Raw genomic sequence first — 27694 nt, 5'->3', positions numbered from 1 at the left:
TTAGTCTTAAAATTTTTATATATTCTATATTTTACACCAAACTTTAATAAAATTTTGGTTAAATCAAAATTTTCACGTCCAAAATTTTATAAGTTTTTTAAAAAATCTATTAATATTTGTATATCATACTAAAATTTGAAATAGAATATAAATAATTTTAAATTTTAATATAAAAATAAAATATTTTTATTATTTTGTATTTTATTTATACATGATAAAATATGCGACATATTTCTAAAAATATCGAAAATTTTCAGTAGTTAACTACAAAACATATTATATATATATATATTTGCAATCACTGGTGGACAGCTATGTGAACATCGACTGACTTTGTACAATTAATAAATGAATGTCACGTCAACAGAACTTTGTACAATTAATAAATGAATGTCATGTCAACTGATGCTGACGTAGTTGTCCAAAATGTTTGAATATGTATATATGTATATCCAATAATCTAACAATTCATTCAAAATTCCTATATGTTTCTGGAAATGGGCATACAGAGACCTCAGTTTTTTCTTCTAGCAGTGGTTTTATTTCATACACTAATGGCATGTTTGGCCATGGCGTTAACCAACATAACCACCGATCAACATGCGCTTCTTGCATTCAAATCCCAACTCAATTTGGACCCTTCTCATATTTTGTCCCAAAACTGGTCCCATTCTTTCCCAACATGCAAATGGATTGGAGTTACTTGCTGTGATACCCGTGACCAAATTCATGGTATAATAAAGAAAATATATTTAAATATATTTTTGTACCTACTAGTGAAATAAAAAACTAAGATTTTTAATTTCAATTGTTTTGGCTAAATCTCGGTTCTCATATTATACTTATTATTTTACATGTAAAGAAAACTTATTATTTTTATTGATTAGTATTATTTTCAAAATAATGATTTATCTTAATTGTCATGTTGAGGTGGAATTATTTATGTTTAAAATTTTAAAAGTGACATTATATCTAATTATTTTATATAATTATTGTTTGATTATTAATTAGGCTTAATGCCTCAATTGATTGTCTTTTAAAATTCTCAACCATGAAAACACACGTTCAAGTATATATCTTTATCCATTATAAAGTTCATAAAATCCATTTTTGTGTCCAAATTGTCAATATAGATAATTTATTTGTCATGTGTTAAAAATTATTGACTAGTCTTTAAATCAACCATTATACCATACTTACTATTTGTCATAAACCACCATGACTTATCAAATTCCTACCCACTAACCCATGTTTTCCCTCTCAATTTACTACCCACTAAACCAAATTCAATTCCTTACATTTAATGTGACCCTTTGAGTTGCTTGAAATTTTAGTATAAATATACTACACTAGTCACATTCTCATTTCAATCCATAATATTCATAAAAAAAAAAGAGATAAATTATATGGAAGACATGCATATTTCTTCTAAGAGTTAAGTTCTTATGGCATCAAAGAGTTGGGCTTGGCAAAGAGTAGATGAAACTTTTAGAAGAATTTTATATTAGTTATCGATTCAACAAGATTTTCCGTGTAAGTGGGCTTCTACCTTTCTTTTGTGTAATATAAGTTTCTACACTTATATTTATTTTTGTGTGTGAGTTAAGTTTTATAAAATAAATACTTATACTTTTGAAAATTCGATCGGCATGATAATATTCGTTTCACTTTGATATATATTATTTGTTGACTATTCGTGATATTATTTGAAGCATGTTAGAATTATTTGGAAATATTTGAGATGCACTGTTAAGAGTCGATTTAGAAAAGGTTAAGGAATTTCCGACGATTTGATTTGATTTGATTTGATATGGCCCTGATGCGGTGGGTAATAATAACCGTTCCTTTGGCCTCTCCCCTTATAGGAGTAACATATAGGGGACTGATCAGTAGAACCACGGAAAATGAGATAATTAACAGTGCAATATTTGGTTCGTATTTGTTCGAATTCAGCATGCTTATTTTGTTTCGAGATTATAAAATATACATGAGTACATGTAAATATATTTTGGTGTTTATCGTGCTCGATCGGCCCCCACTTGCTGAGTGTTTCCCAAAACACTCACCCCCTTACTTTGCTCCCCAGATAAGAATGAAGATGAGTTAGATGACGAAGAACATAATAAGTTCTGAGGTTGGTGAGGATGGATCAGTTCAAGTTGAAGAAATATTTTTACTTTAAATTTCAGTTTCTCTTCCGCATTGTTGCACTTGTGTTTTTTTTTCTCTGTAAAAACAGTTATGGTTTATGAAATAGACTGGTTTTTGGCAAGACTTGTACTATGAGGCTTGTTGTTTCAATGTTAAATTTTTAAACAACGCCGATGTCAACTAGGCCCGGTTTCGGGGCGTGACAGAAGTGGTATCAAAGCCAAACCAGGTTCATGATCTTGATGGAAAATTAAGATAAAAAATAAGAATGAATCATTTGGGCTCTAGTAAGTAAGATTTAGAATGAGAACAAATCTCTTGGAGACAAGTAAGTAAGATTGAGAATAGGAAAGAACCACTTGGGAACTAATATTATTTTTAAGGTTAGTAGAAATGAGAATTATTACTTAAATTTATGTTCGAATCATTTTGGGACTATTATTTAGGTTACCTAGTCGATAGAAATATTTAAGTTAATTCTGATTTTGGATTTATAAAGAATTATTTGGGAGCTAATGTTTGTCACATTATAGATAAAAATTTTAAGTCATGATTGTCGAAGTTTAAGTTTACTTGACAATATTGGGTTATATATATATGGATGTGATTGGGTTATAGTTTGACTCGAAAGTTTTTATTAGTGTTAAATACTTGGGAAAAAAAATCTAGTTAATAAGAATAAATTTTTTTTTCCATAAGGATCATACTTCCCTACAAATAATTCGAGAAAAAAAAATATTCTCTCTCGTATATTTTGATGAGTCATGTATTAGGTCTATTTGGATCATCAATCCTCATTTCTATTTTTAAAATAAAAATGTCTTCACTTCCTCAAATTAAATCTATCAAGTTATTGAATTTTTATTACATGCTTAATTTTGATTCCTAAACTTTTGTTAAGAAATTTTGTTGAGCTGATTTCAGAAAAATACTATTCATGTTCCTAGTTATAATGCATTAATTTTTTTTTCTCATGTTAAATAAAGAAAAAAAAATTTATTTTGTTAAAATTTTTCTCTGGAATTTTAATTTTTAAATTCCCTTCTCGATAAATATTTTCTTAGCTCATTAAGTTTTCATATATTGAGATAATTTTCTACCATCAACACAAAACAAATCTTGAAATTTTTTTTTTCAAATTTTGTTTGTTTACAAAAATAAAAATATAAATTTCAAGTTTCGAAGACGAAACTTTTTTTTAGGAGGGAAGAATGTGATACCCGTGACCAAATTCATGGTATAATAAAGAAAATATATTTAAATATATTTTTGTACCTACTAGTGAAATAAAAAAACTAAGATTTCTAATTTCAATTGTTTTGGCTAAATCTCGGTTCTCATATTATACTTATTATTTTACATGTAAAGAAAACTTATTATTTTTATTGATTAGTATTATTTTCAAAATAATGATTTATCTCAATTGTCATGTTGAGGTGAAATTATTAATGTTTAAAATTTTAAGAGTGACATTATATCTAATTATTTTATATAATTATTGTTTGATTATTAATTAGACTTAATGCCTCAATTGATTGTCTTTTAAAATTCTCAACCATGAAAACACACGTTCAGGTATATATCTTTATCCATTATAAAGTTCATAAAATCCATTTTTGTGTCCAAATTGTTAATATAGATAATTTATTTGTCATGTGTTAAAAATTATTGACTAGTCTTTAAATCAACCATTATACCATACTTACTATTTGTCATAAACCACCATGACTTATCAAATTCCTACCCACTAACCCATGTTTTCCCTCTCAATTTACTACCCACTAAACCAAATTCAATTCCTTACATTTAATGTGACCCTTTGAGTTGCTTGAAATTTTAGTATAAATATATTACACTAGTCACATTCTCATTTCAATCCATAATATTCATAAAAAGAAAGAGAGATAAATTATATGGAAGACATGCATATTTCTTCTAAGAGTTAAGTTCTTGTGGCATCAAAGAGTTGGGCTTGGCAAAGAGTAGATGAAGCTTTTAGAAGAATTTTATATTAGTTATCGATTCAACAAGATTTTCCGTGTAAGTGGGCTTCTACCTTTCTTTTGTGTAATATAAGTTTCTACACTTATATTTATTTTTGTGTGTGAGTTAAGTTTTATAAAATAAATACTTATACTTTTGAAAATTCGATCGGCATGATAATATTCGTTTCACTTTGATATATATTATTTGTTGACTATTCGTGATATTATTTGAAGCATGTTAGAATTATTTGGAAATATTTGAGATGCACTGTTAAGAGTCGATTTAGAAATGGTTAAGGAATTTTCCGACGATTTGATTTGATTTGATATGGCCCTGATGCGGTGGGTAATAATAACCGTTCCTTTGGCCTCGCCCCTTAGAGGAGTAACATATAGGGGACTGATCAGTAGAACCACGGAAAATGAGATAATTAACAGTGCAATATTTGGTTCGTATTTGTTCGAATTCAGCATGCTTATTTTGTTTCGAGATTATAAAATATACATGAGTACATGTAAATATATTTTGGTGTTTATCGTGCTCGATCGGCCCCCACTTGCTGAGTGTTTCCCAAAACACTCACCCCCTTACTTTGCTCCCCAGATAAGAATGAAGATGAGTTAGATGACGAAGAACATAATAAGTTCTGAGGTTGGTGAGGATGGATCAGTTCAAGTTGAAGAAATATTTTTACTTTAAATTTCAGTTTCGCTTCCGCATTGTTGCACTTGTGTTGTTTTTTCTCTGTAAAAACAGTTATGGTTTATGAAATAGACTGGTTTTTGGCAAGACTTGTACTATGAGACTTGTTGTTTCAATGTTAAATTGTTAAACAACGCCGATGTCAATTAGTCCCGGTTTCGGGGCGTGACACTTGCAGTTCTCGCCACCAAAGAGTGAATACTTTAGATATCTCCTACATGGGACTTGAAGGAAATCTGCCCTCACAACTGGGAAATCTCTCGTTTTTAGTTTCACTCAACTTGAGCGGTAATGGTTTTGATGGCCAACTTCCCCAAGAGTTGGCCCAGTTGCATAGACTCAGATTCTTGGACTTTGGGTTCAACGACTTCACTGGTGACATTCCTTCTTGGTTTGGAACCATGGCTGAAATTCGGTTCTTGAAACTTCGGAACAATAGTTTCACTGGTTCAATCCCGAGTTCCATCACCAATATGTCCAAGCTCGAAGCTTTGGATTTATCGTATAGTCCTTTACAGGGAACCATTCCAGAGGCGATGGGAAGTTTGTTGAACTTGAAAAGATTGGTGTTTCAATATAACAATCTTACTGTTAAGAGTATAACAGAAACTCTGTAACTGTATATGTTGATATGATGTACAAAGGAATTGAATATATACAAGAGTGCCTAACCACGTAATTAAGCTAAAGAAAACGTAAAACAAAGAAATGCGACTTATGACTTATTATAACCAACAGACCCCCCTCAAGCTTGGTATAGATTGCGTATACCAAGCTTGGACAGTAAAAACGAAAACTGATCATATCCTAAAGCCTTGGTGAAAAGATATGCAAGTTGAAGAGAAGTAGGAAGATGCATCGTCTTGATTAAACCGGCTGCAATTTTCTCACGCACCAAATGACAATCAATCTCAATGTGTTTAGTCCGCTCGTGATACATAGGATTAGCTGCAATGTGTATCGCAGCCTGATTATCACAATACATGGTGGCCGGACCAGTCAACTTAACACCCATATCTCCCAGCAAGCCCATAATCCAAACAAGTTCACATGTGGTGGAGGCCATGGCTCGGTACTCTGCCTCAGCAGAAGAACGAGACACAGTGTTCTGCTTCTTTGTTCGCCAGGACAGTAGGGAATCTCCAAGCTTAATGCAGTAGCCCGTAAGAGATCGGCGAGTCATGGGACATGAAGCCCAATCAGAATCACAATACCCAGAAAGCTGGAAAGAATTCTTAGCAGGCAACAAAATGCCCAATCCAGGAGAACCTTTAATATATCGAGTCACTCTTATAGCAGCATCCATGTGTGATGTCTTAGGAGCATGCATAAATTGGCTCAAGTGTTGCACAACATAACATATATCTGGACGAGTAATAGTAAGATAAAGGAGACGTCCAATCAAGCGCCGAAATTTGTCTGGATCTGAGAGTAAAGGATCATCCAACGCATGCTGCTGATCTTGATGTATAAGAGAATCCAGATCATGGCTAGTCAATTTTTTGTGTTGTTCCATGGGTGTAGCAAATGGTTTAGCACCTGAGACACCAACATCGGCAACTAACTCAAGAGCATACTTTCTTTGATTTAAGTAAATTCCTTCTTTAGATCGGGCAATTTCAATACCCAAGAAATACTTCAATGGTCCCATATCTCGAAGCTGTAGTTTAGAATGAAGATACTTCTTCAACTTGGTTATGGCATGTGCATTACTGCCGGTGATGATAATGTCATCAACATATACAATCAAAAGTGTAATATGAGATCCCTCCATGTGAACAAATAAAGAATGATCATGTTGAGATTGATTAAAACCTCCTTCACGCATCACACTTGCAAATTTAATATTCCATTGCCGAGATGCTTGTTTGAGACCATATAAAGATTTGCGTAGCTTGCAAACCTTATTTGAACCAGTCACATTGTAACCTTGTGGCAGACGCATGTAGATGTCCTCATCTAAGTTGCCTTGAAGAAACGCATTTGCGACATCCAGCTGATGCAAAGGCCAACAATACATGGCTGCAAGTGTTAGAAAACATCGGATGGTCACAATTTTTGCAGTCGGAGAAAAAGTGTCATGAAAATCTATTCCAAGCTGTTGTGTATAACCCTTGGCCACCAAACGGGCTTTAAAACGATCCACTTTGCCATCCGGTAAGAACTTAATCTTGTAAACCCACCGACAACCAATTGGCTTTACGTTGGGAGGCAACTCCACTACATCCCATGTATGGTTAGACTCCAAAGCTTCAAGTTCCAGAGCCATTGCCTGTTGCCACCGAGGATCAGTAAGAGCTTCATGGTAAAATCGTGGCTCTTTAACTGAAGAGATGGCAGCTAGAAAACTCTGATAAACGGGAGAAAAATTGAAATATTGAAGGTGGTTGGATATGGGATATAAGCAGGAAGCATGAATACTTGGAGGTAATGTGGGACATGAAAAATCAGTAGTCCAAACAGGTGGTCTAGATATTCTAGAAGACCGTCGTAACTGAGAAGGTGAATTAAGAATAGGAGCAGAAGCCGGGATGTGATTAGTTTCTGGAAAAGAATCAGCAAGAGCATCGGTGTCAATGATGGGAATAGAGGGAGAAAAGATAGGTAAATCAGAAGATGGAGTTGCAAAAGGAAATATATGTTCATGAAACACAATATCTCTTGAAACATAAAACTTGTGAGTGTGTATGTTCATGACTCTATACCCTTTTTGAACATTAGAATATCCCAAGAATACACAAGGGTTAGCACGAGCAGAAAACTTATGCTCAATAACCAATGAAGTAACATAACAAAGACATCCAAAAACTTTGAGGTGGTCAAAAGAGGGTGGTTTATGAAATAGAATTTCAAAAGGTGTTTTATTGTGGAGAAGTGGAGTTGGAGTTCGATTGATTAGATACACTGCGGTTAATACACAGTCACCCCAAAACTTGAGTGGAAGAGAGGATTGAAATCTCAATGATCTAGCTATCTCAAGAATATGTTTATGTTTTCTTTCAACCACCCCATTTTGTTGGGGTGTATATGGACAGGAACTTTGATGAACAATGCCAAGGGAAGAGAGCAAAGTTCTGCACTCAGTTTTGAAAAAATCTGATGCATTATCAGTTCTAATTGTTTGAATATTGGCTTTAAACTGTGTTCGGGCCATGACAAAAAAATTCTTGAGAATTTGAAGTGAGTCTAACTTAGATTGCATAAGATACACCCATGTGCCCCTAGAAAAGTCATCAACAATTGTTAAGAAATATCGTTCCCCATTATAGGTAGGGACTCTAAAGGGCCCCCAAATATCCATATGTAATAAAGCAAAAGAGTGCAAAGCTCGAGACAGAGTTGCTTTAGGAAACACTAATCTGGTTTGTTTTGATAATGGACAAACAACACAGTGATGTAAAGAATCTGTTGTGACAATAAAAGGTAACATACTCATTCTAGAAAGGGACATATGTCCTAAACGTTGATGCCACACATCAATACTAGTGGAATTACAAGAAATATTAACATGAGGTATGAAAGAAGAAGTTTGGCTAACAGTGAACCAAGAAGATTTGGAGAGGAAACTCTTGAGATAGTATAGACCATTGCACTCCTCACCAATCCCCATTATCTTCCCACTCTTGAGGTCCTGAAATAGACAGATATGAGGGAAAAAAATGACAACACAGCTATGCGATTGAGATAGTTTGGAGACAGACAAAAGATTAAATTGGAAGTTAGGAATGTAAAGAACATTATGGAGAATGAGGTTGTCAGAAAAATTGACAGATCCTACACTATTGATTTTGACACGAGCACCATTAGGCAACCTCACTGTACTAGATGGTTCAGGCAAAGATCTGGCACTTTGAAGTAGTGAAATATTACCAGTCATGTGTTCATTTGCCCCTGTATCAAGAATCCAATTTATGCTTCCATTAACAGAAAGACTACCTGCCATATTAGCAATGTGATCATCTTGAGGTTTCAAGAAATTTTGTCCCAACATCTTAAGTATTTCAGCATATTGAGCAGGGGTAAATATAGGATTGGAATTCTCCACTTTAGATGTCTCATCAGTACTTCCTTCAACCACAAATACATCTGTTTGGCCCTTCCTCACCTTGTTAAAATCCCGGTATGGTTTCCTTGGAGCATTTTTAAAATACTGTGGTTTGTAGAGTCGATGTCCAGGAGGATAACCAACAAGCTTATAACAATAAGCCTTAGTATGGCCGGGACCATTACAATGATCACATCGAAGCTCATCCTTTTTAGATTCAGCAGCTCTATTTGGCGCAGAATAAAAACCAGATGGAGGTGCCTCAACAGCAACTCTATGTTGTGCAGAATAAAAAACAGATGGAGATGGTTCTACAGTAGCCAAAGATCGATGTGACTCTTCTTGAGAAATCAAAGAGAAAGCCTGACTAACAGTGGGTAAAGGCATCATCAATAAAATCTGACTCCTCACATGCATAAAACTATCGTTAAGACCCATCAAGAACTGCAAGAGCTTCAGTTGTTGATCATGTTCAATATACTTCCGTGCGGTAACACAGTCACACGAAGGTAATGGAACCAAGGACCCGAACTCATCCCAAAGCTGTTTGAGTCGACTATAATATGTTGAGATAGTGTTGGTACCTTGATGCAATCGGCCGATCTCTCGATGAAGCGCAAAAATCCGAGATCCATTAACCTTATCAAATCGTTCCTTCAAATCAGACCATACGGTAGAAGCCTCACTAGAGTAAACGATCCCGCCAAAAATTTCTTTAGAAACTGTGTTCATAATCCATGACAACACAAGTGCGTTACAGCGCTCCCATTGAGTGAGTGAAAGAGTTCCCAAAGCTGGACGTGGACAAGTTCCATCGATAAAGGAGATCTTATTTTTGGCGCGCAAAGCAATTAGCATAGCGCGACTCCAGATACTGTAATTATCAACACCTATCAATTGCTCATTGATGATATTTATACCTGGAGTATCCGAGGGATGAATGAACAAAGGATCATTCGAATTGGTGTAACCTGCCATTGCAATTTAAAAGCCAAAACAGGGATCGAGCTGCGATTCACACAAAAATCTTGATGTTGATGCAAAACAAAACAGCGATCAAGCTCCAATCTGAAAGTGGATAATAGATCTGAGCTGCAGTAGATCAAACTCGAAGCCGAAGAAGCGGCGAGAAAAAAAATGAAGCATCGCCCAAGACCTAAGCTCTATGATACCATGTTAAGAGTATAACAGAAACTCTGTAACTGTATATGTTGATATGATGTACAAAGGAATTGAATATATACAAGAGTACCTAACCACGTAATTAAGCTAAAGAAAACGTAAAACAAAGAAATGCGACTTATGACTTATTATAACCAACACTTACTGGTGTTATACCATCGTCGGTTTTCAACTTATCCTCCATGGAACTTGTTGGTTTTACGGGGAATAGTTTGACTGGTAATCTACCAGAAGGGATGTGCCGCGGCCTCCCAAATTTGAAAGGCCTTTATCTGTCTTCCAACCAGTTGGAAGGCGCAATACCGGCAAATATTTCTGAATGTTCACAGCTTAGTGTTCTTTCCTTGTCATACAATAAATTTAGTGGCTCCATACCAACAGAAATTGGAAACGCAAGGGCACTTGAAAGATTGTATCTTGGTGTCAACCATTTTACAGGTATATATATGTTTCATTTTGCAGCAAATTAAACTTCACGTAACAGTGTTTTGAGAAGCCAAACTCTTTATGTTTGCTCAAGTACTTTGATGTTTCTCCTGTAGTTCCAACTCAACACTTTTGACGGAGATTTTGAGAGGAGTATCTCTAGATTCATAAGAAACCGGAGATTTGGAGAAATTGTAGCTTGTGTCTCCAAGAAATTTATATTCAATGGTTTATGTTTGCAGGAACAATTCCAGAAGAGACGGGCAACCTTTCCAATTTGCAGCAATTCGACCTGGCATGGAATAATTTAACTGGTAATATCTAAGGAGAAATCTTCATCATCTTAACGTACACTACAAATGATGTTTCATAGAATTAACTTGTGGGCCACTTTCCATCGATGTTTTGAACAAGGTCCACAAAATAAAAGGATCCATTGCTCTACACATTACAGAATTTGAATGAAATAGTGGTGATAAAATCTCTGGTTCTATCTCTGACTGCATAGGAAATCTTATTTCTCGCACCCTATATATATTTCTGAATGTTCACTGCTTAGTCTTCTTTCCTTATAATTCAATATATTTAGAGGCTCGAGGGCACTTGATACATTCTATCTCGGTTCCAACTATTTTATGTTGGCCATCTTCTATTGGGACGTGGAAATTCGTCAAAAACAAAGGTCTTTTGGGTTAATAGATCCTAGTACCCAAATCACGCGTCCAATGGTCTTTTGGCTCATGTTTCTCCTATGGTTGGAAACTCTGGAACCACTAGAATCCTAACAACGAGATTTCAATTGAACAGTGCGTGCTTATGAATGCTTTTCTTTTCCAGGAAAAATTCCAAAAGAGATGGGCAATCTTTATAATTTGGACTACTTGGGCCTGGAAAGCAATAATTTAAATGGCAATATCCCGGAAAAAATCTTCAACATCTCTACATTAAAATTGCTTTCTGTTACATCGAATCAATTTTCAGGTCACCTTTCATCGCTTTGGAATGAAGGGCTACCTAATCTCCAAAAACTCTACCTGGAAGCCAATTTTTTCTGGAGAGAAATCCCTGATTCTATCTCGAATTCATCTAAACTCCCCACTTTCTCCATTTCTTCCAACAGTTTCAGCGGAAAAATTCCCAACTCCTTTGGCAAGTTGAATCTTTTGGAAACTTTACGAATTGGGAGGAACAATTTTGTTAGTGAAACACCAGAGCTAAGCTTCATCACAACATTGAAAAACTGCAGCCATCTAAGAGAGTTAATATTTGCAGAGAATCCTTTCAATGGAATTCTTCCTGCCTCTATTGGGAATATGTCGGCCTCTATTCAATATATTTACGCCGACAAATGTGGTCTTAGAGGTAGCATCCCCGAGGGAATTGGAAATCTTGAAAATTTAGTTACTCTAAGCCTCTTTGGTAATGATCTCACGGGAGCTACCCCGAATACTTTTGTCAACTTCAAAAAACTTCAAGGACTTGATCTTTCGGATAACAAACTTAGCGGATCTATTCCTAACATTCTCTGCACATTACAGAATTCCAATGTAATATTGCTTCGCCAGAATCGGATCACTGGTTCTATCCCTGAATGCATCGGAAACATTACTTCTCTTAGGAAACTATACTTGGGGAATAACAGATTAAATTCTGTAATACCCACAAGCCTATGGAATCTCAGTGATCTTCTCGAGTTGGATTTAGCTTCTAATCTTTTAACGGGTTTTCTACCTCCGGATATTGGAAATCTTAAAGCTGCAGTCCATTTTGATGTGTCAGAAAATCAACTATCAGGCATCATTCCTAGCTCTATTGAAGGCTTACATAGCGTTGTTGATCTCATTTTGGCACGAAACAGATTTGAAGGCTCTATTCCCGACTCAGTTGGTAAGTTGGTGAGTTTGGAAATGCTAGATCTTTCACACAACGATCTTTCTGGAACCATTCCAAAGTCATTAGAACAACTTCAGTATCTCAAGTACTTCAATGTTTCTTTCAACGGGTTAACCGGTTCAATCCCTGCTGGTGGCCCCTTTAAATCCTTTTCAAGCCAGTTCTTCATGTCTAATGGAGGACTTTGTGGTGATCCTAGATATGAAGTTCCACCTTGTCACGAAAAAACCGTGTCTGTGTTGAAAAGAAAGAAAGTGATTCTTCGTTTCGTATTCATTTTCTTGGGGATCTCCATGCTAGTTTTCGTGTTAGCGTTGTCATATATACTTGCAAGGTACCGCAAGAAAAACAAGACAGAAACTCCAGCAGATATTTCATTGAATACAGCACCATCACGAGTCCCGTATCACGAACTTTTAAGGGCGACTGAAGGGTACAATGAGAGTCATTTACTTGGAACAGGAAGTTATGGTTCGGTCTACAAAGCGAGGCTTCAGAATGGAGACGATGTGGCGGTAAAAGTGTTCAACTTTCAGTCAGAAGGTGGATTCAAGAGTTTTGACACCGAATGCAAAGTACTAGGCAGGCTTCGCCATAGAAATCTCTGCAAAGTCATTGGTAGTTGCTCGAATGAAGAGTTCAAGTCATTGGTTCTCGAATATATGCCGAATGGAAGCCTCGAGAAGTTGCTATATTTGGAAAACAACTTCTTGAATATGGTGCAGAGAATGAAGATAATGATAGATGTAGCATGTGCATTAGAATATCTACACCATGATTACTCGACACCTATAGTTCACTGTGATTTAAAGCCAAGCAATGTGCTTTTGGATGATGCTATGGTTGCCCATTTGAGCGATTTTGGAATCGCTAAGCTATTGAGCGATGGAGTTAGCATTACTGTCACAAGGACTCTTGCAACATTAGGCTACATAGCCCCAGGTAAACATGTCATTAATATTTTCCATCAGCCTAGCACAGTTTTTGGTTTCACTTGCTATATCTTTGTTGAACTTCTTTGTTTTCATGTTTTATAGAATATGGTTTGGAAGGATTGGTGTCGGTAAGATGTGACGTTTACAGCTATGGCATAATGTTGATGGAAGTTTTCACGAGAACGAAGCCGAATGATACAAAATTTACAGGGGATTTAAGCCTAAGGAGGTGGGTGAATGATTCGATGCCTAATGCAATTGAAGAGGTGATAGATTCAGAATTGTTGAGTGGAGATGAAAGATATTTGGACGAAAAGATGGAATGTTTGGTGTCAATAATGGAGATTAGCTTTGAAATGTTCGATGGAGAATCCAAGTGAAAGGATAATTAACATGAAATCTGTTGTTGTAGCACTGAAAAAGATCATGTCTGAGCTCCTTCGATATACTCCGCAACAAGTAGGCAGCTAGCGTTTGAAATTGGAGTTGTACTATTTTGTATGAAATAAATGAAATGGATTATGCTACATATACAACAATTATATAGTTTCGTAATTTTAAACGTATTTTATATTTCAATGTATAAGTCTCATTGTAATTTCAAATGCAATTTATAACTCTTTTTGAACATATATCATTTTCCAAAATAAAAATACTGCGGTAATGATCCTATAGTATTAGTACTCTTCTTTTTTATTTTTTAAATTTTTTTCAAGTAATTCGCTTTTATTTGACAAATTATACGTTTATTATAATAGTAAGTAAAACGTATGTTGCACGTAGATACACCGTGGTAACATTAAATTTTTTAACCTAATGAAAATTTGATATTTATATAGATTTATTTGCAAAGAAGAGATGCGTAATATGTGAAATTTAGATATTTATATAGACTTATTTAGGAAAACAAAAGATTAATTCTTCATTGAAATTTAAATATTGAAAAGCATAGTGTTCACTCTAAACTCTTGATATTAAAAAACATTATTAGTTCTTCTCTTGCTTAATTTTTACTTTTTGGCTCATGTCCTTGTTGTTTTGTTTCATATTCTTCATCCTTATATTAAAATCAACAATATTTTCATCATCTTGAATGTCTATGATATCTTTTTTGGAAGATGATTGGCTTATATTTGTTTTCTATGGTTTTGCCATTTTCTTCGCACTTTGTCTCTTTTAATCACAATTTTCTATCTCTTTGATCATCCGAATATTTCTTTTCTTATTATCTGTAACGTTTCTCTTGACCTCTCCTGGTTTCTCGAAACCATCACCTATTATTGTTAATATTTCATTCTTGTCTAGACAGACTTGTCTATTGGAAAGGTTTGCTTAAGTGATAAAGTATGTTTACATGTTCAAAAGTACTTTGTTGCTTCAATATAAATAATGTAATCATTGGAAGTATAATAAGATAAATACAATAATATCGAAATAAACATGTCGGTGTATTTCTCAACAAAGCAACCAAAAAAATATCGTTGCAACTTCTTTAAACAATATCACTCTAGGCGTTTTTTATTATTTTTTATCTTGGATGATTAGTGTTATTCGGTATCTAGAAAATCAATCGTGAGAGAGTATTCACATTATGTAAAGGTTTTTAATTAAACATCTACAATTGAGTATACTTGAGTACCTTTGGACGATATTTATATTGAACTTCACGCAATTTGTGCAATTTAATCCTTAAATAGTTTTGGTAACAAATTTGTAACAGTTACCGCGAGTATCGTATCACAAGTACGATTTATTTTCAATTTCTTTGATGCTTGCTTTGATGTAGAAATACTTATTGCTAATTTACTAATTATATAATTTTTTTTAAAAAAAATTATATTAGTTTTGGTCTATTTTAACCCAATATATTTATGATCTTAACTCAATTGTTACCCTTATATTTTATATACCTAATTATATTAAGCAATTTTTTCCACAAACGCACATATCAGTCTCATGTATTACTACATGTTAATTATTTTTATCATGTTTAATTTTGAATCCATTATCTAAAATTAAGCTCTCAAACACAAATTTACAATTAATTAGACAACACACAAAATTAAAGACTAATTAAAACACATATGTAATTTATTTATTTAACACAATAAATAAAAAAGATAAGAGGACAACACAAATTTAACACAATGAATATAAGGGTAAAATGGACATTACATGATTCAACTCACCCTTTGATCCACTCAAATCGAATTGCACCGCGTCATATTTGTAATTTATTGAAAAAAATCGTGATTAAAAAAAAATCTTAAACCACACCACATTATATGACGCGGTGCCATTTTTTTATAAAATAATATCGACCACACCGTTTATTTTATTATTAATTTATAATTTGTATTGATATTCATATCTATTTAGTATTTCGTAATGTATTTATAAATTATTAAATATATAAATGAGAGATTCCTAATTTACTGATTATATAATTTTTTTAAAAAAAATAATAATATAATTGGTCTATTTTAATTCATTTTATTTATGACATTTAACTCAATTGTTAGCCATTGTATTTTTTGACATCTATCATATTAAGCAATTTTTCCAAAGACGCATATAATTAATATCATGTATTATTACATGTTAATTATTTTATCATGCTTACTTTTGAATGCATCATCTAAAATTAAGATCTCCAACATAAATTTACAATTAAATAGTTTACACACAAAAGACTAAATAAACATATATTAAATTTATTTATTTAACACAATAAATGAAAAAGATAAGATGACAAACATATATTTAACACAATTACAATATGAATACAAGGAAAAAATGGGCAATACACAATTCAACCATTGAACCACTTAATCCAAATTGAACTGCACCGATATTTGTAATTTGTGTAAGAAAATCATGATTAAAATTAAATCTTATACCGCAACACATTATATGATGTGGTGTATTTTTTTTTTATAAAATCGCATTGACCACACAACTTATCTAATTATTATTTTATAATTTGTAATTATATTTATATCTATTTAGTATTTCATGATGCATTTATTAATTGTTAAATATATAAGAGATTGCTAATTTACTAATTATATAATTTTTTTAAAAAAATACTATCAGTTTGGTCTATTTTTATTCAATTTATTTATGATGTTTAACTCAATTGTTAGTCATTGTATTTATATATATATATATATATATATATATATATATGTATATCATATTAAGCAATTTTTCCATAGAAATATCATTATCATGGATTATTACGTGTTAATTACTTTATCAAGCTTAATTTTGAATGCACTATCTAAAATTAAAGTCTTATGTTATTAGGAAAAATACACTCGATTTAATACTGTTGTTTGATACATTTTTCTAACCACACAAAGTGAATTGTACCGCACCGATATTTGGAATTTATTTTATAAAACCATGATTAAATAATAAATCTTAAACTAATTATATAATTTTTTTAAAAAATATTATTATCAATTTGGTCTATTTTTACCCAATTTATTTATGATATTTAACTCAATTGTTAGCCTTGTATTTTGTATAGGGTTTTTTAAATAAATATAATAAATTTTAAAAAGACTTAAACAAATATAACAAATTTTAAAACTTTTAAAAAATATAATAACGTGGGGTTTGAAACCCCACTTCCTTGAAGAGTTGGGGTTTGAGACCCCGACTCCTCACTTGTTATTTTCGAGGAGTCGAGGTTTGAAACCCCTACTCCTCATAACCTATTATATATATATATATATATATATATATATATATATATATATATATATGTAATATTAATTCTTTTCATTAGTATTTTTTAGTTTTATATTTACAGATTTAATTGTTTTTGCATGTTAAAAAACGATTATTATGATTAAAAAAATTTTAGTTGTTTAAAATTTTTATAATACAGTTGAACTTTTATAAATTAATAATATAACGACGATGATATTTTATTAATTTAAAAATGCATTAATTAATTGATAAATTAATAAATTATTATTTATAGAGTATTGTTGATTCAAAATGAATATATAGATTACTTATATAAGAAAATTGTGTTTTATTAATTTTCATAGATTTATATAAGAGTCTTCTAAATCGAGTTTGAAAAAATTATTATTTTCATAATTAATAATTATAAAAAGTATTTTTAAAGTTTTATATGCATATATGTTTTTCCTATTATAAATTTAGAATGAAATAAAATGATAAAATAAACTATCATAAATTTAATTTTTATAAAAAATAAATTTGTTCAATCTCGACTTGGATTGATATGTTAAATTAATAGTTTTAATAAATTAATAAGATTATAATTTTTTTAAAAAAACTATTATAAAAATCTATGAAAATAAACATATATAACCAAAAGCACGTTCATTCAATCAAAAAATAATTTTTAAAATAATAATTTATTAATTTAGCGGTTAATTGATATCTTTCTAAAATTGAATATCATTGATCAAATATTATTAATTTATAGAAGTTCTACATTATGATAAAATTCCAAACATCTAAAATATTACTAACTTTTGTTTTTTAAAAAATACTATTAACCATACTCGTTACTTTTCAAACATTTAATTAATAAATTGAAAAAAAAAAAATAAACAAATGTCTATCTACCAATTTCAGGAGTAACAAATATATTTTTTAAAATAATAATTTGTTAATTCATCGATTAATTAAAACTTCTCTAAATTATTATTATTATTATTATTATTATTATTATTATTATTATTATTATTATTATTATTATTATTATTATTATTATTATTATTATTATTATTATTATTATTATTTAAAGAATTTTCCCGTAGACGTCATATTTTCATTACCGAGATTGATCTTATGTGTTATAAATATTACATTTTTATTTTTATTAGTTTTTTTCTAAAATTTTGATATTTCAAATTTTTATATTTTTCTCAACTAAACACTATAGATAAGATAAATGATAAATAAATTTTATATTTATTTTTTATATTATTTTATAAATAAACAAATAAATTTAAATATTATCGAAAAAAAATATTTATACATAACATATAATATTAAATATATTATATGATTTTATACATACACAACGTGTGTGTGCGATTATGCTAGTTATTTTATAAAGAGAATATAGTCAAAATGTTCTTGTATATTTACTCATTTTGTGTTTTGGTCATTTAAGTATTTAATTTTGGATATGGTACTATAAGTTAAATTATATTTTGGTTTTTAGTATTTTCTTCATGGATTATCGACGTGAAATCAGAAAATGATGACGTGCGAATTAAAAAGTTTTCATGACATTGAAAAATGATGATGTATTTGTTGTGGCGTCAATACTTGAATGTCATGTTTTCAAAATCAGATTGGACCGATCGGTTCAACCGGTTCGACCAGGAATCGGTCACCGGTGTGGTCTAAAACACTCCAAAAAACCGTTTTAACCGTTCAACAGACCAGAATCGGTCAAGAATCGACTAAGAACCAAAAAATCGATTTTTTGATTTTTTTTTAAAAATAGTTTTTTATTTTAAAACTTTAATTTAATATTTTATTATATATACATGGTTATTTGAAATTTTTTCTTCGTTAAAAATATTATTAAATTAATATTAGTGTTTTTTAATTAATTTATTTATTTTATAAAATATATATAATTATAACTAATATTTTGAATATATTTATATATTTATTTATTTTTCAAATGACTATAAATACATTTTTTTCTATTTATATAATTTTTTTGGTTTTTATAATTTAAAATATATTATTAATTATATTAAATTATATAAACGGTTTTTTGGTCCGACTGTGCGGTAAAAAAAAATTGACCGATTAGATCGTTTTTTAAGTTAGACCGGTTCGATCACTGACCTGGTTATAAAAATATTGTTTAAATTAAAAAGGACTAAATACAAAAACATAACTTAACTTACAAGGCCAAAATCCAAAATTGAATACTTACATGACCAAATCACAAAACAAAAAAACTTACAAGACTATTCTAACTATTATTCCTTTTATAAAAGTTCGATTATATTACAAACTTTTTTTCCAAACATGTAGAACAACTATAGATGCAAATATAAAACCAAAAAATAATAATAGTAAAATTGAATATATATATATATATATATATAAATATATAAATAAAATATAAATGTATATACAATGAAGAGTTGGGGTTTCAAACCCCGACTCCTTGAAAATAACAAATGAGGAGTCGGGGTCTCAAACCCCAACTCCTCAATGAAGCGGGGTCTAAAACCACATGTAATTATATTTTTTTAAATTTTTTAAATTTGTTATATTTGTTAAAAAAAATTAAAATTTATTATATTTATTTAAATAACCCATTTTGTATATCTATCATATTAAATGATTTATTTCATAGACACACATATAAATCTCATATATCACTACGTGTTAATTATTTTTATCATGCTTAATTTTGATTGCACTGTCTAAAATTAAAATCTCAAACACAAATTTACAATTAATTATTTAACACACATAAAAACTAAATAAAATACAAATTTAATTAATTTATTTAACTGAATTATACTACACAGATATTTGTAATTAATTAAGAAAATTGTGATTAAAAAACAAATCTTAGACCTTACAACAATATACAACGCGGTGCCATTTTTTCTATATATAAAATCACATCGACCGCACAACTTATTTTATTATTATTTTATAATTTATTATTATATTTATATCTATTTAGTATTTCATGGAGTATTTATTAATTATTAAATATATAAATAATAGATTGCTAATTTACTAATTAAATAATTTTTTAAAAAAGAATACTAATATCAGTTGGGTATATATTTATCCAATTTGTTTATGATATTTAACTCAATTGTTAGCCCTTGTATTTTATATATCTATTGTATTAATCAATTTCTTCCATAGACACATATCAATCTCATAATCATTACATGTTAATTATTTTATCATGTTTAATTTTGAGTGCACTATTTAAAATTAAGATCTTATGTAATTATTAGGAAAAATACACTTGATCTAGTACTGTTGTCCGATATATTTTTCGAACTTCCCAAACTGCATTTCACCGCATCGATATTTGTAATTTATTTTAAAAAATTGTGAATAAAAAATAAATATGATGATCGAGTTGCCAACTATTTTTTTTTTATATAAAATCTCATCTACCACACACCGCTTATTTAATAATTATTTTATATATTATAATTTATAGTTATATTAATATCTATTCAGTATTTCATTGGCTATTTATATTTATTATTAATTATTTAATACATAAATAAGAGATTGCTAATTTACTAAACATATATTTTTTTTAAAAAAATACAATCATTTTTGTCTATTTTAACCTAATTTATTTATGATGTTTATCTCAATTTTTAGCTCTTGTATTTTATATTTCTACCATATTAAGTAATTTCTTCGATAGACATTTACATCAATCTCATGTATCACTGCATGGTAATTATTTTATGATGCTTAATTTTTAATGCACTATCTAAAATTAAAATTTATTTTTATTTATGATCTTAACTTAATTGTTTTCCCTTATATTTTATACGTCTATCCTATTAAGCAATTTATTCCATAAACACTGCATGTTAATTATTTTTCATGCTTAATTTTGAATAACTATCTAAAATTAAGATCTTAAACATAAATTTACAATTAATTAGTTAACACACAAAAAGACTAAATAAAACACATATTTAATTTATTTATTTAACACAATAAATGAAAAAATAAGAGGGAAATACAAATTTAACTCAATTGCAATATTAATATAAACAAAATGGACATTAAATATAAGGACACTATTACAACACATATTTAATTAATTAATTTAACACAATAAATAAATGAAAAAGATAAGAGAACAATACAAATTTAATACAATCATAATATGATTATAAGGTCAAATTGGATATTACACAATTCAACTCATCCTTTTTAATAGGATATTAGATAGATTAGATTAACACAATAAATAAATGAAAAAGATAAGAGAACAATACAAATTTAATACAATCATAATATGATTATAAGGTCAAAATGGATATTACACAATTCAACTCATCCTTTTTAATAGGATATTAGATTAGATTAGATAGATTTAATTTTTTATCCCATAAAGAATACAATCTCGAATCTTATAATTGCTCAATAATTAATATAAAATCAGGCCCCTAAATATTTCTTAAATGTTATTACCCAAATAACAAACTAATTGATTTATTCCTAAAACTAGTACGTAGTTTCCTTAATTTCTGACCAGCTTGCATGCGATGGGTGATAAAATTTATATCTATTATATTATATTATATTATATTATCTATCTATAAATATAAATATGCACGTGGCTTTCATTGTGAATTTACTTGAATGTCTTTATTAATTTTTTTCTTAATTGTTTTTTTTCATTTCCTTATTAATTATTTTGTACTTTTTTTTGTTTTTTTTTCACCACACTTTATTTTTAATTGTGTTGATTATTTAAAAAATAAGGCTAGAACTTATGTGCTTAAATATTATATTATACTAGTATTTCGCTGCACGCGTTGCTCGCACATTTCGTTTTTTTAACGAAAAAATAAATAATAAATTTTAAATTAAAAAATAATAAAAATATAACGTTTTCCTAAACAAATATTCACAATATATATATATATATATATATATATATATATCTTATAAAATGAGTGTCATTTTTGTAAATAAAATAATATCAAATGACACAAAATGAGCTTTTAATGGCTAGAAAAGAGTAAACCGTATAAAATGACTATTTTGCCCAATAATTTTGGTTTTATTGAAAATTAAGTTAGAAGATAATGGTAATTTTAAATCAACCTTCACCAATTAATTGAAAGTTTGTTAATTAGAGGGTCTCTACTTTAATAAGATAGTAAGATTATATATGTATATATATATGATTTTTATTGTGAATTTACTTGAATGCTCTTATTAATTATTTTTCTTAATTTTTTTTTTCATTTTCTCATTAATTATTTTGTGCATTTATGTTTATTTTTTCACCACACTTTATATTTAAGTATATTATTTTTTTTTATAAAGAGCTTATGTGCTTAAATTTAAAAAAAAAAAAAAAATTCAACCCGTAATTTTTTTTTTTGTTTACATTTATAAACTACTTGAACAAAGCCTGCTAAAATATCATTTTTATATTTCTTTTCTTTTAGTTTTTAATTTTTTAATTTATAATCATTTATCTGTAGCGTTGTCTAAAACTATATGTTTTTTTAAAAAATTAATGCAACCAAAATTTTTTCTGTTACATTTATATATTAATTAAATAAACTGTGATAAAAAGATTATTGCGATACAATTTTTTTAAAAATTTTAAGATTCTATAATACAACTTGCTCAATTAGCCATAATTATATGTTTAAATAAAAGTTATATGCCTTTTTTCAGAGCTTCTACTTTTCTAATTTCTTTATTCTACTTGTGGTCATTAATAAAAAATTATATGTTCAAATTATATATTTAAACAAATTAAATATCCACAATATTATGTGGCTTGATTTTCTATATCTAATTTTTTTAAATTTTTTTTATGATTTTTATTTTATTACTACTTAAATAATTATTTCGAAAAAAAAGAAGAACTACTTAAATAATATATGATCAAATAATTAATGTGATATACTTTTTTATTTTTTAAATTTTAAATTTTTAAATCCATTTACTTGTTATCCTACCCGGATCCACAACTAATCACTTGACATATAAACAAGTGTCCAACGTCCATAAAATAGCCGTGCAAAAATTTCCAAAAATAACCGACAATAATGGGGATCTTAACACATGTCTGTCTTCTTTTTTAAAAATAGTGCAGTGGCACTGATGTTATTTGGACGGTAGCAAAATACAAAAATCAACGGCTCTTTTAATTTTTTTGTCTTTAATGAGAATATTTTGAACAATCCTTGAGTACATCAGATCGAATGTTAGACGCAATATTTGTCTGTTCAGAATGGTTTGCTTATGCAGCAAGACTTTGTAACAACTTATGAGTCTTAAAATGCTGAAAGTAAGTAACTCACTTGTATTTCGCTCATTTATTAAAATATTTCATCTGTTCCTGAATTTGGTTTTCAACCACTTGGAGATTCAGATTGATTGAAGTTTGGGCAAGAGCGGAGCCAGAAAATAAATAAGGGGTGGCTAAAATTTTTGAAACCCCTCTTTTGCCTCATGTCTCGCACGTTTCTGAATGAAAGACACAAACTAGAGGTTCTGTGTTTTGCGGAAGATATAAAAATTATGTTTGGGCTGGGCTATTTTTAGTTTGAGCTAAATACTATATATATATATATATATATATATATATATATATATATATATATATATTATCTAATTGGGCCAAAGCAGTAGCTCAGGTTTGCCACCCCTAGAGCCGTCAATTTGGGTTAGGCCCGCCGGGTTGGCCCGATCCGCCACATAATTTAAGTGGGTTTCAACCCAACAAAAGGTGGGCCTAGATGGGCCAACCCGTCAAGGCCCGCGACCCGCGCGGGTTGACCCACCGCGGGCCTGGGTTGGCCCGCGGGCCTAGAGAATTAATAATATATTTTTATTTTTATTGTGATATATGTATTTTTTAATAAAAGTTTTGAATTTGTTTTGTTTTAATTACTTTATATAAAATTTACACACATGAAATCAATAATTAAAATTTTTATTAATGTGTTTCTATTAATATTTATTTATGAAATGATATTTATAATTAATTATAATATTTTTTTATTTATTTTTATTTGTCGTGGCCAACCCGCGGGCCGGTCCGTCTAACCCGCAACCCATCTTGAGTTGGGTTGGGTTGAGGATTTCCAGCCCGCCAAAAGGTGGGTTTTTGGTGGGCTGGCCCGCCCCGCCGCGGGTTGGCCCGTTTGACTGCTCTAGCCACCCCTCTGAGTTTGGGTATTGGAATGAACCACAGTTTCAGTTTTGTGTGACTGATCTTGTATTCAGTCCAATTCATGAAAAAAATATTATATTTTATGTCAAAAGTACTTCATTATAAACATGAGTCGCATTGATCCATCTTACAGATATATATGTAAAACCGTCTCATATAAGAACTACTAATATTATAATATATAATATTCTTTATATAAAAATGTGATTAGAAGAACATTTTTTTCATTGTAAATTTTCTACTTTACCTAAAAATTAAAAACGGAACCAAAACCTTGATCTAAATCGTCTACAATTGAATTGTAATCAAAACCGTAAATAAATATTAAATTTTATGTGATCTTGTGTATACATAATTTATATATATACTTTAACTCATTATTCATGAAAATATCCATAGTATTTTATAATACAACGGTTAATCTTAACTAGTTTTATTACGTACAACAGAAATCGTACTATTCATTTTTCACATACCATCGAGTACAAAAAACCAGAACTGGAACCATTTAAAACCAGAGAATTAACTAATCGATATCCAAGTAGTTCGATTCCAGTTTCACCTTTATAAATTGGAAATGAAATTGGTTTAAAAACATATATGTTAAGCTGACAATTGAAAATCTTCTCAAGAAATAATTCCAATATCTGTTCTCAATCATAAATTATAATTATTATTATTATTTTTTAAAATAAACAATGTGCATTCATATATAACATTAAGTGATTTCGTAGAAAAGTAGCTCCTTTTAATTTTGTGGTATTAAATGGTCTAATAGACTTCCAAGTCTTTGAAGTCAACAGATGCACGTAAGAATCACGGTTGGCATTTATCAATTCAACATCACCGACACAATGGTCAAATCTCCTTCAACATCCAATCCAAAACATTATAAAAGCATTAATTTTCGTCAGTTGGAAAATACGAAACGTCTTGATCAACGACAATGACAATATATATATATATATATATATATATATATATATATATATATATATATATGTGATATAATTAATAATCTAACAAAATAAAATTATTTCTTAAATTTGAATTTGAGTTCTAGACGAGGAAAATCGATTTTATGATATTTTATATATTTTGTAGTCATTTGTAAATATGTGGTAAATTAAAGATATCATGGTAATTGTTAATGTACAATAGGGGAGCATGAAAATTAATTAATTTTTCAAGCAACAATATGTAATTATATTTCTATCCCAATGACATACCTTGTAGTGACCCACACCGTGATCACCTACTAATCAAGAGATTAAGCATGCATTTAAACTTAATCAAGAACAATCAGATAACTGGAAACTAATAAAAAGATACAAACCCAAAATAATTAAATCTTAAATACAACCAAATCGAATAAATACCGGATAAAATCTTAATATAGAACCCCTCTGGTGACCCCTTCTACCAAGGCTTGTGTTGGAACTTACTTGGTTTTGGTGTAGACAAAACTATACAAGATAAATACTGAAGTAAACTACTCTGCCCAATAGCTAAACCGAATACACAAACTGGACAAGGTAACTAGACTGAGCTAACCAAGCTAAACTAGATTCAGTTTAGGGAGCTAAACTGAATCAGTCTCCCATAGCTAAAACGGTTCCAGCAAGCCAAAATGAAATCACCAAAACTGAACAGTTACTCAACTGTCCAAGACTATTTTTATGGATAGAGTTTTCCGTACATGGCTGATGTCACAAAGCTACAGAGCACCACAATGTACCTTCGTGTTAAAATTACGAGGCAACAAACATGAAGAGATAACGACTACTATTTGAATTCAAATTAGAGCCGTTGTAAGAGAACATATAAATAGAGATCAAAGGACGCATGAAGACACATCTGGCTCCAAGAAGAACTCACAAACATATTCAAGTCATCAAGAGGTAAACTGAACATTTTCAGTCTACCAACAGATATTCATTCGAGGGGTTCAAAGCTTACATTAAACAATAAGTCAAAGAGCCAAAGAACACAAGCACACGCATCAAGAATAATCAGATCAGTGAGGATCATTGTTGTGCTAAGTGTTGAAACTGTAACGAGAGAAATCAGTTGAGGTGCTGCAAACCTCATTAAGTAAAAAAATAGTAGCGAACTCTGTTCTTGTAACTAGGAGTTCTGAGATAGGCAGTGGGTAAGTCCTAGTCGCAAATTGCTTGTAATAGTCAAAGTCTTCTAGAGGATCTTTACGAGGTGAAATAAGGGGTGATGTAGGAGTGATTGAAATCTCCGAACATCCAGAAACAAACTCTTGTGCCTCTTATTTTCAGTCAATCATGCACTCTCACCCACTCACCAAGTCATTTGATCATTAGTTCAGAATCTATTATTTGGCATCATTCCGCACAATATCTTGTTTGCCGATTACTATCGACACCGAGAAAGGAAAAACTCAGTTGACCAACCTCAACTGAACATAATGTAGCAGTTTAAGAGGTAAACTGCTACAGTAATCAAACTGATTCCCTGTCAATTGCAACATCAAAACAGTTTATCTACTCAATTTATCGATCCTAACAAGTGGCATCAGAGAAAGGTTCTTTCTCGTCTCTGAACGAAATCAAAATGGCTACATTTGGGAATCTGGATAAGAGCTTCTGCAACACCACTATGTAAAACTGCACTGTCAAAACCATAGAGACTTGTTCTACAGTAAAGAACATTTGACAGCATTTAATCAAGCTAAGCGAAGAAGAAGTGAGAACTGAAGATAGTAGGAGTCAATTGGCTGATTCTACTGAAGAATTTTGTGACTCAGATAGCCCTGCAACTTCAAAAATCGAAGAAAAATACAGTTGTCTTATGGCTCATGATGAACAATATTCTATTCAAGAACAAGTGCAAGAATTTGATCTACCAAATGTAAGCAAACATGTATTTGACTTTAACTCTGAAAAATTCACTCGGGAAGAGTTAGCTGAATCACTACATGAGATGACAAATGATTATCAGAGACTCTGCTTGGTAATTGAAGAAATTAAGACTGAGAAAAGTAATCTGCTGGACTGCTCAACTGAATTAGGTTGGCAAATGTCAGTTGATAAAATTAATCTCGAAGAAGAAACTGCAAAGCTCAGAATCCAAAATAAAGAGCTATATGCTGAAAATCAACAACTAAAAGCAGAAAATCAGAGGATGACTGAAAAAATCCAAACATGGAATAAGTCATCAGCTCTGTTGAATGAATTGCATGAGACACAGAAACCCAATGGAGACAAAACTGGTCTAGGATTTAGCAAAAATTGCAAACCTACTACGGGTGAAAATCAACTCAGACCAGATATGAGCAAAGGAAAGTACATTCATTTCATCAAGTCCAGTTTAGGAAATACGATTCGACAGAATGAAGAAACTGTCAAAGGCTACAGTAATGTTCAATGGAATTGGATATATGCCGGAAAAATCTTATAA

The 27694-nt window shown here is 30.3% G+C and overlaps 1 pseudogene; it reads left to right on the top strand.

The window, feature by feature from the left end:
- Positions 1–569: 569 nt before the first annotated feature.
- On the top strand, positions 570–27694 carry LOC140888336 (uncharacterized; annotated as a pseudogene).

This window comes from Henckelia pumila, chromosome 3 (genome assembly GCF_033568475.1).
Source record: "Henckelia pumila isolate YLH828 chromosome 3, ASM3356847v2, whole genome shotgun sequence".
Lineage (NCBI taxonomy): Eukaryota > Viridiplantae > Streptophyta > Magnoliopsida > Lamiales > Gesneriaceae > Henckelia > Henckelia pumila.
Note: the sequence above shows the minus strand (reverse complement) of the source record. Positions and strands in the feature narration are given on the sequence as shown.